At 41.0% G+C, this 15,957-nt stretch overlaps 1 protein-coding gene across 1 annotated transcript in view; it reads left to right on the forward strand.

Annotated features, from left to right (window-relative positions):
* The first annotated feature begins 11,238 nt into the window (after positions 1-11,238).
* MYO10 (myosin X) overlaps positions 11,239-15,957 on the forward strand; it is a 280,901-nt gene continuing 276,182 nt past the window's right edge. Inside the window, exon 1 of the mRNA XM_073630851.1 lies at positions 11,239-11,343. The gene's annotated coding sequence lies outside the window, so the exon portion shown is untranslated. The remainder of the gene's footprint in view (positions 11,344-15,957) is intronic.

A 15,957-nucleotide genomic window follows, 5' to 3' on the forward strand; every position in this document is an offset into this window, starting at 1 on the left:
CTAGTCAGAAGCCTTCCTCACAGAATGATCACTCAGACAGAAAATCTCAGTAAGAATTCAATGTAACATTTTAAGCCAAAACAACAACCAACAAGTAACACAGTAGCTATCTTGTCTCCTGCATTCCCTGTTAGACAGATTTGTGAGTGAGAGAGCTGTTGCTGACAGAGAAAAGTTTTTATTGTGTGCACAGGGAGTTAACTCTTAATTAACCAGGACATGCTGGGTTTGTTTGGGTGCAACGTCGCACGACCGCGCAATTGTCTGTTAAAGCGATGCAATGCCGTATCGCAAAAAGTGCTCTGGTCAGGAAGGGGGTTAATTCTTCCGGGGCTGAAGTGGTTAATTGTGTTCAAAATATTACTGATCAAACTTTAAAAAATTACATTTTATTTCAGATTTTTATTCTTTTCCCCCTTAAAATTCAAATAAATAAAAAATTCTCAAAGGACTTTAGAGTCACGAGAAAGCCCCGTTTGTCCCCCCAAAAAAACAATATATGTTTTAATTCTTTATCATAAGTAATTACAAAGTTTTGTAGTGAACTCTCATGAACAGACACATAGCAGAAATGTGAAATATGGTATGGTCCATAGGGGGTAAACAGGTGTGAGAGCTGACATGGGTAGACTATGAACATTGTATCTTTCTGGTACAAATATTTTTATTACATTTTTTAAAAAATAACAAAGAAGCATCCAATCTGCTCATGCAGGGGCGCTGAATGGCAGCATAAATTAGATTGAGGTTTCATGTATTGTCAAACAAATAGGAGCATAAACAACTGAGAAACAAGGTCCAGGAGGAGCCGCAAGAATATCAATGTCAAGCCTGGACAAACGTATTCCCTGAGAATGGTGCAGTATAAATTACGCACTCAAGGAGTTCAAGGTAACCACAAACAAAAAGGGGGGGGGGCAACAACCCCAGGGGGAAGAAGAAGAAAGTCAGGAGAAAAGAAAGGAGAGGGGGAGCCATCAGTAGAGAAAAGAGAGGGAGGAAGAGTCAATGGGGATATGGACTTGGGATCGTCAGGCGGGGGGTCACAGGCATCCAATACTAACTGGAGGAAGTGAAGGGAAGGCATATTGAAGCCAAGGTACCAAAATCATAAAACATTTGGCGTGAGAGTCCTTGAGAATGCTAGACATCTGTTTGTTAAGCATTAAAGCCATCATTCGGTCTTTAACGCCCTGAAAAGAAACCATAGGCTTCCTCCAGGCCTGGGCAATTGTTTCGCTGACAAAAATAAGAAAGTTGCCAACTTTTGCAGACGAGCATAGAGGCTCAGGATAAGGCAGTGCAGCAGAGCTAATTTAGCATCCTTTTGGATAGTCAGATGGAATAGAGTGTGTAGAAGGCCGAAGACTCGGGAACAAAAGCCTATCAAATGTGGTCAAGTCCACCATATATGTAAGACATCCTCACAATGGCCACAGCCCCAGGAAACAGCGGTCACTAGAACTAGGGTTGGCATGAGCAATGCGGGCTGGGACTCAATACCAACGTAGGAGCAATTCCTAGGTGACAGTGTTAAATGAGCATTTTGCTATGGAGGACCAGGCCTTGCTCCAGTCTGCTAGGTCTATCTCAGATGCCAAGTCCTGTTCTCACTGAGAAACATTTGAGAGAGAAGTAGGGGATGTTCTACTTATCAGAGATGCATTAAGGGTGGAAATGAGACCAGGTGAGCCCGGGGAGTGTTGGCATATGTGTTTCTGCACATTTTATCAACATGTGTTGATTTAGTTAAGCTTAAGAATGCTAAATCTGGTGCAGCTCTGCATAGAAACCAATCAGTTTCCTTTTTTTTGTCAAAGCTTATTTGAACAAGCTGGCGTTAGAAGCCGATTGGCTACCATGGACAGCTGCATTAGGTTTTGCACTCTCCAGCTTTAGTAAATCAACCCCACTGTGATGTGTAGCTGTTCTTGTGATATCTCTGAACACTTCTGATCTATATGAGGAACATAATTTATTTAGCTGCTATTTTGTATGCCTTTTCTAATTGTCTATTTTTGTACTCTATAAACCAAATGAAAAATGTAATAAATATTATGTGATTAAAAAAAAACATGTTCTGTTGAAATGGATAGAACTTTCAGTTTCCAATTCAAGATTACCTCTATTTTGCATTTAACTGTAACAACACAGTTGTGGTATCAGAAAGTTCTTGTGAAGACAGTAAAATCTTAATATTGTCACAAAATATACAGGAACTGCAAATGTTCAGTTTTTCCAGTTGAAAAGAATAGACCCATTCTATGAACACAAAGGCTTCCCCATGCTGTATGTGAGAGCTTTAGCACTTAGGTGTTAAAATAGCTACACTTTTTTGCACTTTGTCATGAACTAACCTTGCTATGCCCTTTTTTATTAGTTTAAACCTACAAATACCTAGAACGTCCATGAATAGTCTTGATTGTTGCCAATAAATTTGGTCTATGAGACATTTTAATAGAAAAAACATGGGCATTAGAACATTTTAAACCAAAGGGCAGTTCTTGTAGGTGACTGAACTCTCTACCCAAAATCATGGCATAGTAGGTATGAGAGCCCCTTCACACTATTGTGTGTGCATCACAGACACATCAACGCACGTTATTATGCATGCTGATGCATTGTACAACAACATGACATTTATGCTCTTTGTTGTGCATTGACATTCACTTTATATGCCACACCCATGCACATACTTGACCAATACAAATGCACCCACCTCTCTGTGCTGGAAAGAAAATAACCTGTTGCTTTTTTTGGCAATCCATTGCACATTGAGAGCCTATTGAAAGTAAATGGACATGCTCAACACAATGCATGTGACACACATAAGTGTGATGGGGCCCCTAGAGTAATATACACTACTAGCTTATGTAAAATTGCATTTTGAAAGCGCCCAGTGAAAGACTGCTCTGCTCTGTTTTCTCATCGTAAAAGGAAACACCAAAGATAACTCTCAAAAATGTCTCCCAAAAACATGTTGACCATTAAACTGGGAGGAGTCCCTTAATATTTGTTGTTTCTTCTCTGGTCCTATAGAGATTGTTTCTTAATTTGTTTTTTAAAATCACTTTAATATTTTATGTAGCTGACAGAAATGATATACTGTATGCTGTGATCATATATGTGCTTTCAAATTGATATCCTGTAATAAGTTAAGTTTCATGTATATTTACTATGTTTAAAATTATCCTCTAAGATAAATGTTATTGAAGCCATTGGCAGACCAGTTAGGAGCCTGCCAAGCCCTGTAGAAATGCAGCTGTCCACAATAACTAAATTTGCCAAATCCCAGAGGCAGCTGCAAGTGTCAATTGTATCATTCTCTTTAAAGCTCATTCTTTTTAGGTTTTGTGTTGGCAACTCTAGATTTTTAAATGAACTCAATCAAACGTATGCATTGCAGCTTTAACTGCCAGGTGTGTAACAATTCTTTGTCACCTATGACACCTATTATGTCAAAATGTTACAATCCATTTGGGAAAGTAAAGCTTTATTAAATACTATTTACAATGACATCCATTTACTGTTAGCCTAGTGTTTCTCAGCCCTTAGGAACCACTGGCAGGGTATGTGTTTCAAACAGCATAAAAGCCAATTACCGTATTTAACTTGTAATTCAGCAAAAGGAGCTGCATTGGATAAAAATCGCCCCATGTCTGAGTAGCTTTATACCATATTGATGGTATTATGTTGTGATTTTAGAGATGGATTTAAAATAGTTGATTGTGTTGTGGGCCCTCTGTTCTCCACAAACTATTTCCGCTTTTAATTTTTTGCTTCTTGTATATTGGAATGTACTTATTGATACTCGTAAACTTATTATCATATATCAACTTGTATTTGCTACCTATTAGTTTAATGCATTCAATTCAGTTGCATTATTTTTGATGGAATCTCCAGAAAGATGTATTGATTCACTGATAAACCATTAAATGTATTTGTTAATGTAGTTAGTCTAAACACTTCAGTCTGACTTTTGCAATCCCCTATACAGCAGCAATCAAACTGGGAAATAAAATGTTAAAATTGGGAGACAACTAGGTATTCTACATGCAAATTTATTGACAATGAACATGCAGATATGAAGAGAGGGCAGAGTGAGCAGGAGGCTTTTCAGTCTCCTGCTGCTCCTTCACTGCCCACTCAGCAGGCTGGCGGTGAACAGCACTGTACATTATAATCTGGGAAATAAAAGAACTGCTGGGTGGTAGAGATTTTTTGCCAGAAGAGACATGCAAACTCTTTTGCAAACTCTTTCTCCTAGAATTTTTTTTTTTTATTATTTGTGTACACCCAGCACACATTGGTTTAGTTCTGCTTTAACAGTAAGTGGCTGTGGTGTCTGGCAAGGCCATGTAAATGAAAGAACTAAATTAACAGAAATACTACTCTTTTTGCAGGTAAAGCAGCTTCCTTATGTTTATATTCTTCTAAAAATTAGGAGGACATTTGACTCTTTGTGATTTAAGCAAGCCATAGATGGTGCAAATTCCTCCCCACGCATGGTCCAAATCTCATGTAGTCCCTGCTGCCCCGGCCGAGATTCGACCAGCCTTAATAAAGCAGCAGGGACTGTTCATTTAGCAGAGTAAATGTTCAATCATGTGCAGGGACACTTTATAAAAACTGGGTTTTTACTTTCATGTTATCAGCTGCTGGGAGTGAACACAGCTCCTCCTATAGTAAATTAGCATCATTGTTTCTTGGATGATAGACTCATAATTTGCTTGTATTGTTTGGGATATAAATAATGTTTCTTAAATGTAACATGTCTTTGCTGTTTAATCAGAATCTGAGTGATCATTGCGGTACAAACTCATCGAAATAGTAATATGCAATTAATATTGAGAGTAACTGGTGTATTTTTAGAAAAGGGTCCAGGTGAAAGAAGTGACAAAGTATAAATTTATAATAACATAAACATCTCTGATATATTTTTACAGAAGATTTTTATATTGTTAACCAAGGTCCAACAATGCAGTCACTGTACCTCCGCAGGTACAGAATACCCACAGTTCACATATTTGGATGTTTTCATAAATATAATACTCATACTGAATTCCTTGTCCTGTCACTAGCTTTATTCATTTTTAAATTGCAATATAAATTTTTGACAGCCATTCGGATGGAAAATTAAATATATCAATAGTTTCATCAAACTACAGTTATTTTCCATGAATGCTAAAGTATTATGTAACAGCATGTTAACAATATGACTTACGTCATTGAAAGTGAAATAGTTGCGTCTCCATTGTTTGGTAGCTTGTTTTATAATAGCAACACAAATACTGTATGTGTAATCACATTGTACTCATTTTCCCATGTGCATCTGTGCAGCACAGCAAAGCTCTCCAATGTAAGAGTCAATGGCAAAAGGAGAAAAAAATCTGGTGTTTATAGTATTTTTTTAAGTACATTTAACATCAGTATACCATTGTAATTTGCAGGCAAGAATTTCAAAATATTTTATAGTTCCTTTTAACTTTTTCTTTTTTTTTGTTTACTGTGTGCAGACAGAGTTTCTTTCAATCTATTAACCAGCAACTAACATTTTCACGTGAAGATCAGTAGTGTTGCCCAAGTATTCCTTCTATGAAAGACAAGCAGACCATGCACTTTAGATGGTAAACTAATATTAGATAATAATCAAGCAGCTGCAATGGTTACTTTAAATATTTTGTCAAAAGCAAGTTGCATCTTTACTTGCAGATGGATAACTATAGTGATCAAAGCTTGACCCTATTTACAGTAATTTTGGGATGGAATTCCAATAGGTCCAAATGCAGGTATCCTACTTTTGCTCTGTTAAAACAAAAATCCATAAGCTCTGTAGCTATGAGTTGCTTGTAAAATGTCAAAATCCAATAAGGTTTGATGGACGGAGCCCAGTGCAGCCATCAACCACTGGAACAAAGGATATACAGGGAAAAAAGATAACTTGAAGATGGCGCTCTTTGGGTCAATTCCATAAAGTATATATAAAACCATAAATAGAATAAAATGTTTGTTTATTGCACTTGAAATCAATCAAGCAGAGACTGATAAAAGCTTATAAAACTTAGAAACTGTAATAGTCAAGGAATATGACACAATAAGAAACATTGTATCAAAAGCAAGCGATATCACTTGAAGACTTCCGGGTGGAGAGGGGTTAATATGATCCAAATGGCTTGCTGGTGATATTGGCCATGTGGAGCCAGAAAAAACAGTTGGAGAGATTGCAGCCCTGTGTCAGCAGAGTGGGCTGACGCTGGACAAATATAATGCGTGTAAAGAAATTTTTATTACTAGAACTCATCTGTGGAGAAAGTCATTCTACAGGCAACAAACACTGGGGGAGATTTACTAAAACTGATTCACCTAGAATCTGGAGCCAGTGCCATCTTAAGAGCAATATAGGCCCCCGGGCAATACAGTGCACTGGGGCCCTGTCTACACAATCTCACGCGAGAATAAAAATGAAATTATTAATAAGGCTATATTTATTGGTACTTCCAACAAAATCAGCGTTTAAACATTAACACAATGTTTGGACAATATAACACGAGCTTGAAAAGCAAGAAATTGAAAAACAAGAAATTACAGATTGAAATGGGACAGTACAAAAGCACTAATTATTTATTGGTGGCAGCGGTGGTACTTGAGGGAGGGTGGCAGCGGTGATGTTGAGGGGGTGGCAGCGGTGATACTTGGGGGGGTGGCAACGGTGATGTTAAGGGGGGTGGCAGCAGTGATACTTGAGGGGGGGTAACAGCGGAGGTACTTGAGGGGGATGGCAAGTGGTACTTAGGGAGGTGGCAGCGGTGGTACTTGAGGGTGGCAGTGGTGGTACTTGGGGAGGTGGCAGCGGTGGTACTTGGGGAGTGGCAGCGGTGGTACTTGGGGAGTGGCAGCGGTGGTACTTGGGGAGGGGTGGCAGCGAAGGTACTTGGGGGGGTGGCAGCGTTGGTACTTGGGGTGTGGCATCGGTGGTACTTGTGGGGTGGCAGCGGTGGTACTTGAGGGGGGGTGGCTGTGGTGGTACTTGAAGGGGGGTGGTAGTGGTGGCAGTGGTGGTGCCATCCTTTCCCATCACCACCTGTGCCTCTTACTGATCCTATCCCCCCACCACTGATCTCATCCCTATCCCTCCATTACTTCTACAACAGAAGTGATGGGGGGGATAGGGATGAGATCAGTGGTGGGGGGATAGGATCAGTAAGAGGCACAGGTGGTGGAGGTTGGGATCGATTGCTCAGCTTTGCAAAATGTCACTTGATTGACTTACCGTCAATCAATCGATTTCCCGGGACTTCCGTCACCATGCCTTCTCTCGCCAGGATGCCTTGCCTCATGGGTAGACGCCTGTACAGGTACTCCACGCAGCTGCAAATGGGGGGGAAAGCTCTTCCCCTGCCTTCTCTCATTTGGTGTCAGCAGGTCTGCTGACTTAATTTTTTAGTGTCTGCCCTGCCTCCCTACATTCACTATTTCTCTGGATAGGTGGGGGCGGGGCGGTCCACAGTCTCAGTGCTGCTTCTGACTTCTCTGTCTCCCCTCAGCGGGCGAAAGCCCCCCTCCCCATGGCGGACAAACAACAGCCAGAGTGGACTGTGGACACACACTCACACAGTGACAGGATAGTCAGCTGGTCAGGTGGGCCCCTCACACTGGCGGATGGCGGGTGTGCCCCTCACACGGGCGAATGGGCGGGTGGCGGGCCCCCCTGAATTGGTGGAGCTACATACTGCTTGGCTGGGGCAGGGGCAGATCCAGAGCCTAGTCTCGGGAGGGGCACTGCCAGAAAATACAATTTTTTTTGCACGCAATTTATCAGGGAAATGGCTGGTGTTGGCGCTTCAATCATGACGGCACCATGATGTTATGGTGTCAGGATGATTGTATCGCATTATTTCTATTATTACATTGTAATATAAAATGAAATAGTTCAACTCACCATAATGCAGAATCAGTGGGAGCCCCGAGTGTGTCACTTGCCACGTCACCTGCCACATGTTGCGGATTGTCCACTTGCCACGTCACCTGCCACACATTGCGGATTATCCACTTGCCACGTCACCTGCCATGAGTTGCAGATTGTCACTTGCCACGTCACTCTGCAGACTGCAAGGTGGAGAAGATGGAGGGAGGAGGTGGGTGGAGCCAACACTCACTCAGAGAAGGAAGAATGCTGGCGATCTGCCACTGACAGTGGAAGCTGGACATTTTAACTAGTCTGTCTAAACTGCAGCATTAATTGTTCCCCTATTTGAGGCTCCTGTCACATCGGCTCTGAGACTCACTGACGTCACCCGTCTGAGACTCGAACCCCCCACCGGATCGGTCAGTAAGTTAGCACTGCACTTTTTTTTTGTGGTGGGGAACACATAACAGTGCTTGGCAGCATGCCTTTTACTGACACTTTTTTATTTTACCTCCAGTAGTTTATTGTAAATAGTAGTGTGGTGATTACCTATTATACTAAAGATCGGCATGTGGAATTGTTAAACATCAACAGATTTCAGTTGTTCCCCACCAGGCCGGCCCCCCATAGACAATTTGCCTGGCTGCTGAGTTCATCGCCCCATCCCTGCACTCAGTGCACTGATTGGCAGCACTGACAGGCAGCAATTGTTGGCACTGATAGGTGGCACTGAATGGCACTAATAGAAAGCACTAATTGGCACTGATGGGCCCGGATTGGCACTGATTGGCTGCACTAATGGCACTGATAGGCTGCACTTATTGTCACTAATAGGCTGGACTGATTGGCACTAATAGGCAGCACTGATCTGCAATGATAGGCTGCACTGATGGGCACTGATGAGACAGTACTGATGATGGGGCACTAATATGCAGCACTGATGGGCACTGATAGACGGCACTGATGGCCACTGATAGGCTGCACTGATAGGTGGCACTTATGGACATGGATGGGCGACACTTATGAGTGGGCACTGATGTGTACTGAAAGGCATCACTGACTGGCATCACTGTTGTCTGCACTGATAATCGGTGCCCTAATTATCTGTGCAGATCTGCCCTGTGAAGAAGCCGCTGATGATCTCTCCTCTCCTCACACGCTGTCAGTGTGCGGAAAGGAATGTCCTTGTTTACATGAGATCGGCTGTGATTGGACACAGCTGATCACATGGGTAAAGAGCCTTGTCATTGGCTCCTTACCGAGATCGGTGATGCGCTGTGTCCCAGGGACAGAGCACACCACCGATGCCACGCTGCTCGCCCCTGCGGGCGTGCTAGTGCGGCGAGAGAGGGACAATGCCAGAGAGAGACACAACCCGCCCATCATTTGACAATATGGCAGGTGGGAGGTGGTTAAACTAAAAAACAAATAAAAGATGTAGTGGCTGCATTTGTTTTTTTTTTCAGGCTTTTTTCCTCTTTATTTTCACCTGGTAATCTTGCAAATAGCACACTTCCTGTCCCTTTATATTTATGTTTTTTTCTCCACTGTATCTTTGGGGGCAGCCATAGTTGCTACCCAGGCTGGACCTCAAACATCTCTTACTTCATCTTCATTATATGTCGATTGATGACTAGTAGTTTTCACAAAGAAGATAAGGTTCTTTGTGCTTTCTTTAAACCCAAAACCAAGAATTTAGCTTATTGCAGCTTACCAATAATTAGATGTAAGAAAGAAAAAGCAAAACACCGCGCTATACCATAAAAATTAATAATTAATACATAAGGTGTAATGAAAAAAGCAATCAAAAGTGACAAATTGTTCAAAAAACAATATAAAAGCAGCCGCTACAAAGTGTGATACGCACATACACAGTAAATAGAACTATAAAAAAGCAGCGCTGTGACAAAATTTGGTTATATATGATATAACAAACAAACAAGTGGGATATTAGGCCCAAATTAGGGGTAGACTCCAAGTTCATAAATTGGCATAAATATATGGGATGAACAATCCTAATCAGTATCGATCATAGATGGTGAATAAAAAAGATGAGGTAGGTGGAAATAATGAGTCCTTCACCGCACCACTGTGGTATAGTAAAATTATGCGCTTACCAAACGGCAAGCTTGGAAGAGCTTGCGACCTTAACCCGGTCGGGGCCTTTCAAGATGGACCATCAGAGAGAACCACACCACCTTGGCTTGGATTAAGCACGCTGTTCTTCCAGTTACCACTCTAGGTGGAAATGTACCACTGGCTGGGGATAAACCTCAAGGGAGGTGTACCAAGAAAGAAGGAAAGGCAACATAGCGTAATCCTGCTTTACTTTTATTAAAAACAAAAAGAGTTGCACTTACATTCGGAAAAGTATCAACAAACATATAAGCCGGCCGGCTAGAGAGCGATCGCCCGTCCTGTAGACTGTAAACAGTGGATGCAGCACGTCAGCACGTCAGCACTGATGGGCCCGGATTGGCACTGATTGGCTGCACTAATGGCACTGATAGGCTGCACTTATTGTCACTAATAGGCTGGACTGATTGGCACTAATAGGCAGCACTGATCTGCTTTCTTTAAACCCAAAACCAAGAATTTAGCTTATTGCAGCTTACCAATAATTAGATGTGGTGGCTGCATTAGTTTTATTTTTTTAGGCTTTTTTCCCTCTGTTTTTACCTGGTGATATGGCCAGTAACACACTTCCTGTATTAGAGTGTCATCACACTGGATGAAAGAGCACAGAAATACCTTTGGACAGCAGCATTGTCAGTCTGGGGGGAGAGGAGTGTTAGATACAATAGCAGATAACAAATTGAAGCCAAACTCCAGCTTTTTAAGCAGTTACAGCAACAGTTTTTTTTTCTTTTGGGATAAATGTTTTTGGATTTAGATGTACTTAATAATAAAATAATAGTAGCAGACTGTATTATACATATTCCTTTTCTATTTTGTCAATAGTTCATAATATATGACACCTCTATATATTTTAGGTGGGAAATTGTAAAACATGGTAAAAATTTGTTTTAGTTAGAAACTTTATGGGACGTCTCTTATTATTTATGGTGATAATTTACCTGTACATCTGTAATACTGCCTGTTTTGTACCACAGATTTGCATTTAAAAAATTGTAAATTTACAACATTTTTCAGCACAATGAACTGCATAGTATTTGCTTTGGGGTTACTGACCTTCGTGGGAAATATGCGATGGAAGCAGTCTCTTTTCAAATAATCTGATAAAGGAACATCCGTTTTTGTTTATTTAATGTCTTGGCGAATTGTAACAAAATATTTGTTTTTCTATCTTATAAGTTGAATTCTTTTTTTTTTTTCAGGGAACACAAGTCTGGTTACGAGAAAATGGCCAGCACTACCCCAGTTACGTTCAGTCCTGCGCTGGGGGTGTTGTTGTGTTTAAAACTTACTATAATCAGGTAAGCACTACACTAATCTTCATAGTTCCTAATGATGTATAATTCTAGTACACTTTATATTTCAGCTTTTGCACAGCCTCACTGAATATGGCTGTAAATTTAGCATATTTGGTGGATTCACATTTCCTGTTGTAGTCACTAGGAGAGACCTACTAACGGAGTAGAACATTTTCTTTTAACAAAGCGAATGTTTAATTAACTTAGAAAATAAGGTGAATTCGTATTCATGTTGAATGCCCAAACATGTTCCAGAGAAAAAAAGGATTAAAAAAATAGCAGCTCTTTCACTAAGCCGAGTGAACATTCACTTTGTAAAGTAAACATTTTCTACTTCTTTTCTAAATCAACCCCGCTGCTTAACTTTTTATTGGCATTCCAAATATATATTAGCCAATTCATCCCTATGTGTAAATATGTTGGGAAACTAGAGTAAATTTGCAAATCAACGAGACATTTACGATAATTTTACACATTCTAAAGGTATTTCATGTTACATCATATTTACTCCACCTCTAGGAAAATTATACCCATACTAAATGTTGGACCAGAAATGTATACACACACACACACATGCTCAGTGAAGCTTACATTAACATTCCAAGTGTTTTGTGACATTCAGAATGATTGTCATTTACTTGCATACACAGACAGTAACACTGTCACTAGCTGTGATATTTACATTAACAGGGACTGACGTTTACATCAAGAGAGTTGAACACATAGGCACTTAACATTGTTTACTACTTTCACACTGGATGCATCTGAACATGAGCTCAGAAAGAGAAATGGAGCTCTATGGGCGGCACAATGGTGTAGTGGTCAGCACTCAGTAGTAAAAGGGTTCACTGGTTTGAATCCCAACCACGACACCACCTGCCTGGAGTTTGCATGTTCTCCCTGTGCCTGCGTGGGTTTCCTCCGGGTACTCTGGTTTCCTCCCACACTCCAAAGACATGATGTTAGATTAATTGGATCCTGTCTAAATTGTCCTTAGATTGTAAGCTCCTTGAGGGTAGGGACTGATGTGAATGTATATTAGATATGTAAAGTGCTGTGTAAATTGACAGCGCTATATAAGTACCTGAAATAAATAAAGAGCAAATAAGACCCTACTGTGACTTTACCTGCACTGTTTAGTATTGTTCTGCTTCTCCATTTAAAAGTTGGGCATCGATTATGGGGGATAGGCAGTGGGTTTAGATGCTATCCATGAGGTACTGTATATATACGTAAAACAATTTAAACATAATATTAAATGTACTAACTTTTCCAAAATTTTAAAACAAGAAAATATCAAGAGCACACTTCATATGAATAAAATTATTTAACGTCCATTTGCTTATTTGTTCTGCAAGGCATGCATTGTGATTGAGACAGGAGAATTATGTACAATACATAAGTCGTTTTATGTGCAGAGATCAAGTCAAGTCATCAGATATATAAAAAAAAAAAAACAAAAAAACAAAAACAATAAATACGGTATATTTTCAAAGATGATGATCCCGTTCCCTTCCATGGTTCTTCCCTCTCTGTTTTTCATTGAGTTGTACAGCCATACCTACAAAACTGTTAAATGATTGGTGATGATAACATACTTATTCATGTAGCTTTCCTAGCTATCATGTACAAAAAGTGTTGTTGGATGTGTCTCCTCTTTGCAAATATATCAATACACCTAATTACATAGACCTATAGAGATCTTAGCAACTATTGTAGAGCTGCTTGCACATATTTACTTATTCCTTTCACGGTCTGCTTCATTTTTCTGGAAAGTCATGTCCTTTCATAAATACGCACAATAAGAATGCATTATGCCATCCATGAATTAACAAATCCTCATACAACCTCTTGGCAGCTGGAACTCTTCAGAAGGTAGACACAAATTTTTATGAAAGCTTAAAAAACGTTAATTTTAAAAACTGTATGAGGCAGTGTTTGAAAACAGAGAGAATTCAGACACTCTTGAACTTGTATTTCAAGCTGTTCTTTTGTTAATTTTGCAATTGTAGAGAGCAAAAATGGCTGTATTAGATTCCTGTCCATAAGAGCCCTTGCACACTGGGGCGGGGGGCGGCGTCGGCGGTAAAACGCCGCTATTATTAGCGGCGTTTTACCGTCGGTATGCGGCCGCTAGGGGGGCGGTTTTACCCCCCGCTAGCGGCCGAGAAAGGGTTAAATATCACCACAAAGCGCCTCTGCAGAGGCGCTTTGCCGGCGGTGTAGCCGCGCCGTCCCATTGATTTCAATGGGCAGGAGCGGTAAAGGAGCGGTATACACACCGCTCCTTCACCGCTCCGAAGATGCTGCTAGCAGGACTTTTTTTACCGTCCTGCCAGCGCATCGCTCCAGTGTGCAAGCCCTCGGGGCTTTCACACTGGAATGACAGTAGCGGCACTTTCGGGGCGGTTTGCAGGCGCTATTATTAGCGCAATAGCGCCTGCAAACCGCCCCAGTGTGCAAGGGCTCTAAGTTTCAGGCCTTTGCATCATGTTACTTTTCTGTAATTTTAAATTTTTTTATCCCGAGAATGTATATGAATTTGTTATGCCGTTTTCATTACTTTCTATATGTATGTATCTAAACCTTGACAGTTTTTTTACTGTTTGTATTTCATTGGGAAGATTTTTAATCACTTACTGCCGTAGAGACACAACAGGAAGTGAGAGGAGATCTCTCCACAGTAAGGGAAATCCTCACTTTGATAGCTGCCCCCACCCATATTCCTGTTAAAGTGACAACTTAAAATTTTAGATTTTCCCTTTCTTTCAGTTTAAATGACTATGGTGATCAGGACAAGTAAATGAGGGGAATCTCCCTAGCTAGGACACAGATACAGTTTAATTACATGCCAACACTTGCAGCTGTATTCTGTCAACATGGAGGGAACGCAAAGTGAAAGTGCTACCTTGGGCATTCAGTCTGATTATTTTTTATATTTGATCATTTGCTGTGGACAGCGTCTCCTGGTTGTATAGTAATACTTAAAAAGGAATTTATCATTGGAAGCTATGCCCCAAAAGGCAAGTAGAGGGCAAAAAACTAGTCCCCAGCATTACCCATGGTCTCCCTGTGGCTGTTCTTTTTCTCTCTGTGTGGAGGCAGGTGAAGGTGCGGTTTTGCTACCTTATGTAAGAGCCTCTAGTAAGGAGATGAGTGAGAAGTTCAAGAGGAACTGTATAGTCTGCTCACATAATTTGTAATAAAAACATCTTTGCCATTCTGAAGCTTTCCTCCAACCACTTTACATATTATTTCATATATACTGTGATTCTGTACTTGCCAAATATGCTGCAGAAATCTCCTTCAACTAAGTCTGGCTGCATCCATCTTAACTGTGGACAGCTGAAGCTGCTGCCTGTTCACTTCCTGGATTTACAAAGACACACAGAGGCACAACTCCAGCTCTCCAGCCATGCAGCTTTCATTGGCCCTCATATGACTCATCCCCCCTGCCTTCCTGGCAAACTCTTATGAGAGTGAGAGAGAGAGCTGTGCATGATGTCATAAGCCTATGCCAATGGCCAGACAAGAAAGAGGAAGTGGGCTGTATAAGGTATTTACTGGCAAAAAAAAATGTTTTACTATCCAAAGTTAAAACAACAAGGGCAGAGTATTCAACAGATGGAAAGTTGAAAAAATGACTGAAGGTCCGCTTTCAGTAGTGAGACCAATATCTCCAAATCTTAACTACAAATTTCCTGAGATTGGCAGTCAGAGGCAACATCACCTTAGAGCTCACATTTCAGATATACAACTGTGATGCTTTCAGCAAAGAAGTGCCTAGGCACCCTCATGTACCAGGAAGTACACTGCTAATTTTTAGAAGTATATTTTTTAGGGTACTTCTAAGGCACGTTTCTAAATATTCCCTATAACATAGCACATCTTTACTTGAGATACCATATTTTCTGCTTTTGACAAACTGATTTTCACACATTTATATTAAGTCAGAGCAAAGACAGATCAATAGTTACTATTTAGGAGAATGTTATAATTCTACTGCCAGTTATACAACAATGTACTGTTAAAGAACTTCCAAGAGCCTTTGCGTGGATATCTATATGTAAGAGCAGACCTGAGCAAATACTAGCCTGCGCCGGCCACATCTGGCCCTTTGTCTCTCTCCGTGTGGCCCGCAGTACCTCCAGTGTCAGCATACCTCTATGAGGCCATCATCTTGGGGCCTGTGCCTTTGCATTCTGAAGGGGTAATCCCCCCCCCCCTTCCACCAGATTACATTGATCAGTGTTCACAGCCATTAGCGGCAAGCACTGATTGGATGCTGGTTTTCTAGCATGTCCCTAGCATGTGATGAAAGTCTGCCACGTGCCAGTCATAGTGTGTTTCTCCTCCAGGGCAGCAGTGATAGTCTGCCACAGGTGCCAGTCCCCTACCAGATCCTCCTCCCCCTGTTACAGCAGGCATCCAACACAGTTTGTTTGCAGCTGGTTCGGCCCTCTACAACAGTCCCAGCTTCTCATGTTGCCCCTTGGGAAAATGAATTGCCCACCCCTGCTTTAGAGTAAGCTCAACAAACATTGATGTGTTTTAAGTGCTTATTTAATGCAGGTACTATTTACAAACTATCTGAATTAGCTAAACAGAGTTACATAT

This window comes from Aquarana catesbeiana, linkage group LG05 (assembly GCF_042186555.1).
Source record: "Aquarana catesbeiana isolate 2022-GZ linkage group LG05, ASM4218655v1, whole genome shotgun sequence".
Classification (NCBI taxonomy): Eukaryota; Metazoa; Chordata; class Amphibia; order Anura; family Ranidae; genus Aquarana; species Aquarana catesbeiana.